This window comes from Carettochelys insculpta, chromosome 5 (assembly GCF_033958435.1).
Source record: "Carettochelys insculpta isolate YL-2023 chromosome 5, ASM3395843v1, whole genome shotgun sequence".
Taxonomy (NCBI): Eukaryota; Metazoa; Chordata; order Testudines; family Carettochelyidae; genus Carettochelys; species Carettochelys insculpta.
In genome coordinates, this window is record NC_134141.1 from 104,866,025 (window position 1) to 104,874,108 (window position 8,084).

The 8,084-nt window shown below is 39.3% G+C and overlaps 1 protein-coding gene and 1 long non-coding RNA gene across 5 annotated transcripts in view; one reads left to right on the top strand and one right to left on the bottom strand.

The window, feature by feature from the left end:
• Window positions 1-3,906, bottom strand: part of NIPBL (NIPBL cohesin loading factor) — a 319,709-nt gene extending 315,803 nt beyond the window's left edge. For 3 of the 4 annotated variants that reach the window (XM_074995642.1, XM_074995646.1, XM_074995644.1), the window contains exon 1: window positions 3,771-3,906. The gene's annotated coding sequence lies outside the window, so the exon portion shown is untranslated. The remainder of the gene's footprint in view (window positions 1-3,770) is intronic. The other variant, XM_074995643.1, reaches the window with a different exon arrangement.
• Window positions 3,852-7,524, top strand: LOC142013804 (uncharacterized). Its single transcript, XR_012645790.1, has 3 exons — window positions 3,852-3,988; window positions 4,251-5,430; window positions 7,179-7,524. It is a non-coding gene; the product is annotated as an uncharacterized LOC142013804 (long non-coding RNA).
• Window positions 7,525-8,084: the final 560 nt, after the last annotated feature.

The following is an 8,084-nucleotide window of genomic DNA, read 5'->3' on the forward strand; positions in this document are numbered from 1 at the left end:
AATTTAGAAGCAGAACCTAAATGAACTGGTCAGTTCTTTTTCACATTCAATGTAATATTTAATGTTTGTTTGTATTTTGCGGTATCATATTCTGAAAAACCCAAAAGCTATTTTAATATAGGCTAATCTTTCCCTACTCCCCAACCTAAATCCAAAGTCATCTAACTCAAGACCATCCATAACTACTGAATACATGCACCTACACACACAAAAAATTATACAGTTCAACAAATATTTTCTAGCAACAGACTACTTAGCTGAATTCTTAATTTCAAGATTTAAGAAATCTCTTCTCTACTTCTAGATACTGAGACTCCATAATGTAATTTCTCTATTGAAGCAATTACTGATTTTTTCACTAAAATGTTTTGGTTTCTGTAATAGCACTCATGAAGTAAATTTTAATATAAAATCAATATTATGACTTTTGAATCACCATGTGTTTAGCGCACATAAAAGTATCACACTTAACAGCTTACGCCACTGAAAACTGCAATAGAACACCTTATTCCAAACCCTAGCTCAAACCATTTCCTGATTTAATTGGTATCTCTTTCACCTATTACTGCTCAAAGAGTGTGTGTGTGTATTTATATATATAGCGGAAAAGTATCCAGAGGGCTTAACCAGGATCGAGGCTGCATTGTCCTAATCATCAGACAAACAAACAAACAAAAATACAGTCCTGACCCAAAGAAATTACAATCTAAGGCATCGATCCTGCAGCTAGATACACGCTGGCATTATGCCCCAAGTGCCAATAAAGTCAACGGAGTACACAAGAGACTTCATCTGTCCAGTTGCAGGACTGGGTCCTAAAGTTAATTGTACTACAAGATTTATGATTGAGTTTTGTTTTATTTTCATAATTAAGGGAAGCATATTGAAGTTTAAAACATGTTTAAAAGTAACAAAGTTAAAGATAACCTGGTTTTCGGGAAAAAAGTGTATTTTAAATAAATGTAGAGGCAATTTGAGGAAATACATCTTTACCTGAGTGCTCTTGCCAATTTTTGTGGGAATCATATTGTGTAGAAAGTGCTCACAAATAGGAGGACAAACAAAATAATTATACATGGAAAACAAACTGCAACATACATAAAGTGCTGTTAAATGTACAAAATAAAATGAAAAATATTTTTTCAAATTTTTTTTTGAAAAGTTATGCTCTTAACATAGTTATTTAAGTAAACTATTGACTCCACTTCTTAAGAAGTTTCTTCTTGGACACAACTGTTCTGACAAATGGAGGAGCAGTACAATTCTTATGCATGGGGGGCAATCTGACATGAAAATAAAATACTTCTGATTTTCCACAATTTTAAAAATTACATTTTCCAAACATTAACTAAAACTTAACTTCTCTCAGTAAAAATGTGTACAGTAGGTACTTTTAATTTATAGATGCTCAAATATTTGTAAGCTTGAGAAAATGTATCACCAAGTAGCCTATGATGGCAGTAGGAACCATATTACATATCCACTAGAGGAAAAACATAAGATTAAAAGAATACACACACAGTCTGTAATTTACAGGTTTGTTTGTAAACATGTTCTTTCATTTTCCACATATATGAATTTTACCCAGAAAAAATATTTTTCTGAATTTTAAAAAAAATTGTTAACTGTGTAAGAAGAGATAACAGCTCAATTCCTACTCATATCTTGAATGTTTAAAGTACATTGCTTTATTTAGTTTCAATTACTAAAATTAAAGTGCATAAACCAAGCAAGTTCATTAACATTCATCTAAGTCAAACTAATTTTTACTTGTTCCATAGACTTGTTTTTTAAAAAATGACAAGAGAAACCCTAGGGCACACGTCGCTTCCTGATGATGAAAATTACTCAACTACAACAACTGTTTTTTGCACAGTCCTTTCTTTCCTGTAAACGAGAGTTACTCGGCCTCCACACACTCTATGGCCAAAAAGCAAACAACTCAGTTACACACCGGAGACAAGAAAATTAGAGACAACGTGTAGCTCTCTGCACTTCATAAAGTTTAAAAATAAAAGCTGCTTTATCAAAGTGTAAATTGTTCCTCTCCACGCATATAGGCCTGAGGCCCTGTTGCAAACAGTGTCTCACAGGACCAGGCAGCACAAAGACAGGAATGGGAGATTAGTGGGAGGGAGGGAGGCCGGGATTGGGGCTCAGCAGGATCTTCAGGCTTTTTAAAATTCAAACTGCTCCCTGACCAATACAAATCACGGACACGCTACTGACTACTACATGGATTTACAGCATTAAAAACACGCCTTCTACGTGACAGCTATATTAACTTCAATCTTTTAAACATGTATAGGGCACTGAAAGAGGCAAGATAGTAAGGTTGAGGAGGAAGGCCCTGAACTCAAAACAGAAAGTTACTTTTAAAGATACATTAACCACTTAATGTTACAAGCCCTCTTCCTGAACAAGAAAAAAAACCTACAAAATAGTGAAAGTTTATTGTGCAATATTGTTACCTTTTACCACTTGAAAATTTCCTTTCAATATTGAACGTGAAACTTAGTATCAAAACAGCCTGCTCAGAGTCAATTTTTACCAATGATAAAGTAGTATGTTGCTGTTTATCAGCAATTACTTTAAATTTGCCGTTTCCTCAAACAATATTCTCAACCCTACTAGACATTAATCCAAGATTTACGTTACTGTAAATGACCTACCATTTACTTTTAAAGAACTAATACTTATCACAAGTCATTTACAGATACTTTTGACCTGTTAAGATGACACCTAATTACATAGTCAAACACCATGGACGCAAACAGCCAATAACAATCCTGGAACCTCAACCTCAAAATGATCTGACAAGAAAGGATGACTCTTAACTTAAATTCTATATTCTTAGGTTAAGATCTCAAATTTATCTTGAGCCCTGAAACGTCATATGTTTCTCACTCATGCACGACTCCTGCCCGTTTATTACAAGTTATTAGAAAGCATAAAGCAGGATTCTTTCTATATTACTTATTCAGAAAATATAGTCTGTACACTTATGTATTGTATTGATAACAGACACAATACTCCGTGTATATTTCCTGGGGTCTGCAGGTATTCATGGTGTGTCAATCATTCAATAAAGACTAGTATTCTATAAATAAAAATAGTGATTACAGCGCGAGTCAATTACTCTAGATTTGGGAGTTCCATACTTTAAACTGTACAAATCTGTGTGTATTAACTTTTGGCTGTTCCGACTGGAGTTTGTTTTAGGAGAGATAGTGGCGAGGATAATGGGCATATTTGTTTCTGGCTATAATAGGTGCATTTGTTTCTCCCTGATTCTCACACTGGTCTCTCCCGGTCCAGAGAACTCTCTGAGCTGGCTGCGATGGGACCTTCCCACCCCCAGCCCCCGCCCTAGTGAAGTTGTAAATATGGCAAGTGATCATTGCACATTTGCTGTTAACTGTATTGTTTCCTCCTCCTGCTGCTGCTTTTCGGGTTGAGGCCTGTCACTGAGAAGCCGCTTCGCCTCTCTAATCCCCGAGCTAGAGTGAAGGCGCTGGCCGGCGGGCCTGCGCCCTCCGCCGGGCCTTGGCTCTTTCCGGGCTGCCGGGAGGCTCATCTCCTCCGCCTAACCCGACACAGGAGGAAGGGGGTTGTGCAAGGAACACCTCCGGCTGCCCCTCACTCCCCCTGCACCCGGGTAACAGCTAATCCCCTCTGCTCCCGGCAGAGCTGGGCCGCCTGCACTGGGAGGCCCGGCCCGCTGGCGGAGAGGGCAGGGAGGGGAAGGGGAGACAAGGAGGGGGAATTACCTGAGCAAATCGGCGTCTGAATCCAACGAGAATCCGAGACAGGGGGAGAGGAATCCGCCCCCCTCCCTCCTCAGAGGAGCCGCCGCCGCTGTTGGGCCGCCGCCGCCGCGGAGCAGGAGGAGGAGGGGAGATAATATAACAACAATAATCCGGGCCGGGAGGGGGGCTGGCTCCTCTTCCGTCTCCTCCTCAGTGCAGCGAACATGTAGAGCCGGAGGGTGAGCGGCCGAGACAAATCCCTTCCCCCTGAGCCTGCTTCACAACATCAACACGGGCCGGGCAGAACCGGTTCCGAGACACACAACGACCCGGCGGGGCGCCGCCACCGCCTCTCGCTCTGTGCGCGCGTGTGTGTGTGTGTGTGTGTGTGTGCGCGCGAGCGGGGCGGGGGTAGCTTGGGCACGGTGAGTCGGTACCGAGCAAGGGGGGGGGGGGCAGAAGGAGGGGGAAGGATCCTGTGTGTCTCTCTCTCCCTCTCAGAACAAAATGCCGACCGGAAGTGCAGCTGCAGGAATGACTCCCTCCACCGGCGCCAAACACCAACAGCCTCCCCCTTCCCGCTGCTGCCGCCTGCCTCCTCGTCGTTCACTCAGCCAGCCAGCCCTGCTTCCGCCGCCGCCACCACTGCTTTGCTTGCCTCCCTGTAACACACAGCAGCAGCTGGAACTGCTCCCTCTGCTTCGGCTCTCGGCTGCCGCAGCTGATGTCCTTCTCCGCTCTGTGTGTGAGTTTCTCTTTCTTTTCCCCTTCTCATCAAGATGAATGCGACTGGAGTTTGCACTTAGGCCTGTGCTAAGCAAAGGGGAACCTGCGCTCTGTGAAAAGGAGACCATTTGAAATAAGATTTCTGCTAGTGGTGATGAGAAGACTTTCAGTGACTGCACAATCCTTCCTCGTAGGAGAGACTTGAAGAGGTGTATTAAAAAGAATCCCAAAAGAAAGCAATCTTCCTCGCCCGGAGACTGCGATTTGGCAAACCTTGAATATTTGCTGGATATTATTTTTTTGTTGTTCTCGATCATCTGTGTGTTAAGATGTTGTGGTATCCGGATAAAAATGTTGCTGTGTGGAGTGATTTCCAGATGAGCAGGTAATCGAATAATTGGGTTAAAAAAAAACCCAACAACACCACCACCAACAAAACAGCCTTCTTGGGCAAGTGCAGAGGGGAGTGAGTGCTGTTGAAGTAAAGACTCTTTGGCTGGAAAATGAAATGTTTGTTGCCAAATTTTCTTAGAAAAGATTTTACTAGGCTAATTACAAACCTTGACAGAATCTGGCGAAGACAACAGCCCTAGTCAGAAAGCTTTTCTATTTTCCATTCAGATATTGTTTTGATTTTATCACATGATAAAACGAAGTGTCTTTCATTTTTTCTGGGTTAACCACCTCCTTTTTACTCACTGATAAGATTCTAATCCTGCAGTCCTTACTCAGGGAAAACTCAGCTGATGTCAATAGGAGCCTTGTTTAAGTAAGGTGTGTAAGATTGGATCATACAGTTGGACAGTAAGTACCTGTAAAATGTGAAATGCACCCTTTCAGCTCTGGATGTATGCAGTTTATCCCTGGGAGAAATGCCTTCCGATAATTACGTTGCTCTTATATGCAATTCAACTGGAGCTTCTCTGACCTCTATGGGATAATTTCTTAATACCAGGTATGTCTCCACTACTATTTTTTTTAAAACGTGGCTGCTCCTCTCTGACTGAAAACTGGTTCATAGTGTTAGAGTGAAATATAATGTTGTATGGAAATTTACATAATTTCAGTAAAGGCAAGAAGAGGCATATTGTAATTTAGTACTGACAATATTTATTCCATATGCCTAGATAAATTTAAAGGGGCAGAGACACCTTAAACAACACTTTTTTGTTTGACATTTGTTACCCACACTTGTTACAAATAATCATTAAGCCCCCTGAATCTGTAAATGCTTATGCATCACCTGCAATTTTAAATATATGCAAAATCAGGGTTTTCAATTATTCTTTTTCTGTTGTGGATTGTTCAGAGTAATGGGAGGGGAAGGGGGGGTGAAAGTGACCAGAAAATGTGATGGAAGAACCACAGACCTTGTCAGGACCAGGTTTATTACCTACCTGAAATTACTGTACTTTATCATTATTAATTGACTAAATTCAAGTGTTGGTGTCTCTAAAGGATAGTAATTTATCAATACAATTAAATATATTAAAATCAATTAGTAGATTTTAAGGCCAGAAGGGACCTTTGTGATCATCTAATCTAGCCTCCGTTTGTAGAATGGATTAATAAAATGTTTCTCTGTAAAATGTGGCTATACAATGCAAATATCATATTAATAATAAACATTAAAATTCAATAGATTAATGGATTAATCAGAAACATTGATTAAGAGTGGCAGCAACTCTTTTCAGAGGTCTTATCAACCTTCTTTAATTAAATTAGACTAATACTTGGGGGAAACGTCATATTTGTTACATTAGAGCTGCATAAGAAAAATAATCAAATAATTGGAAGCAAGGTTAATTTTGGAAACTTCTGATGACATGATAACTTCAGAATTACTGTACAATTACGGTTCTTAAAATATGTTTAATTTTTACTTTTGGGAAGCAATTTAGCTATAAAGTGTATTGTCTTAATGTAGTTAGTAAGGTCCTGATCCTACATTTAGACCTACGCAATTAGATTTTGACAGTCCATTGTCTATGTTAGACTTCATATCAAACCACTAGTATGGAGTTATATATGTCTACAGAGTAATTTATTATACATATTATATGATTGATATTCAGGAGAAAATGAGATTATGGTGTCATGAATAGAACCCTGTGCAGATACAAATTTCAACCTGTGGTTGCAGATATTTACAGAGAGAATTTGGTATCTGCAGGGCTCTACTCCCAGAAGACATTGCAGCCAAAGGGAAGGGAATGTGGTGTTACTGCTTCCAGTAGCCATCAAGCAGCAGAATGGAGATGGTACAGCAGCATGGCTAGAAGGAGTTACGCATGTGGGGCACTGACTCCTGGGAGCAGCAGCATCATGTTCTTCTTGGTCTGCAGCATCTTCTGGAAGGAGAGCCCTGCAGACCAGCAGCTACTGATTTCTATCTGCAGATATCTACATCTATGAGTAGAAATTTGTATCTGCATAGGGCTTTAGTCATGGGGAAAAATGTTACAACAAAAGTGAATTGTAAATGATAACTGTGAGTGTACTACGCCTCATCCTGCTTCCTTTGAAGTCCGTGAGAGGCAGTTAAGACTATATCTTTTCCTCTAAATGACAAACTTATGGCTATCATCACTGTAAATCTAAGATCATTATCACTCTGAATATGCACTCTTCTTTAATTTTTTGATTATTTGTTAGAGTTAATAAAATAAGTATGCACGGTAATTTTTCCATTTGTTTTTACAGGATCTGGTGTAACATATCAATTCAAGTTTTCCCTCATTTTAAGTTCTGCATGGTGTATTCTTGTGATGGAAGAGCGCCACAGTGGGACTGGAGACCTGGACTCTATTCCTGGCTCTACCATTGGCCTGCTCAGTGACCTTGAGTAACTCATTTCATCTGAACTTCCCCATCTTTAAAAGGAGGATAATGATACTGATCTCCATTGTAAAATACGTTGAGATGCACAAATAAAAAGTGATACATAAGAGCTTTTTATTATTATTGTTTCTATTTAATGGCTTGTCCTCCATGTGTCCTTATGTATTTCTGGACAGTTTTCTTTGAGGAGGGTCTTTGACATAGCTGTATAAATAGAAAGCCCTAACAATATGGCTATATTTTTAAATAAAACTTGCTGGTAAGTATAAAAAAGTTGTACACAATTTTGGAAATTCATATTATATAAGTTTTGTAAGTAGAGTGCAGTACAGCTCAACTAGCATTCTAAATTTATCAAGTTATTGAGGATTCTGGTATTAAAGCTAAGTTATAGTAGTGAGTAGGAGGAAGGCAGTAATGAATGGTGTCTGCCAAGAATGTAAATATAAAGTAAAGCTCATTGCATTGAGTTTTATGCACAGGCACAAATAATTGTACATATAATTAATTCGTTGGGGAATATTCATCTTAAGAAGTAAATAACCTTAAGGTCAGGTGAAGTATTCAGTGCTGCAGATTTAAAAAAAAAAAAAAAGAGAGAAAGTAGCCTGCAGCATGGGGAATAAGATATGTATACAGATAACTATGTTGTTGTTTTCAGGTTAACAAACAGCCAATCATCATTTATTTTCTCTGGTACAAGACCTAAGTATAAAATTCTATGCCATTGCAAGTTACCTTATATGAGTTCCTTTGTAGAATGGAGCA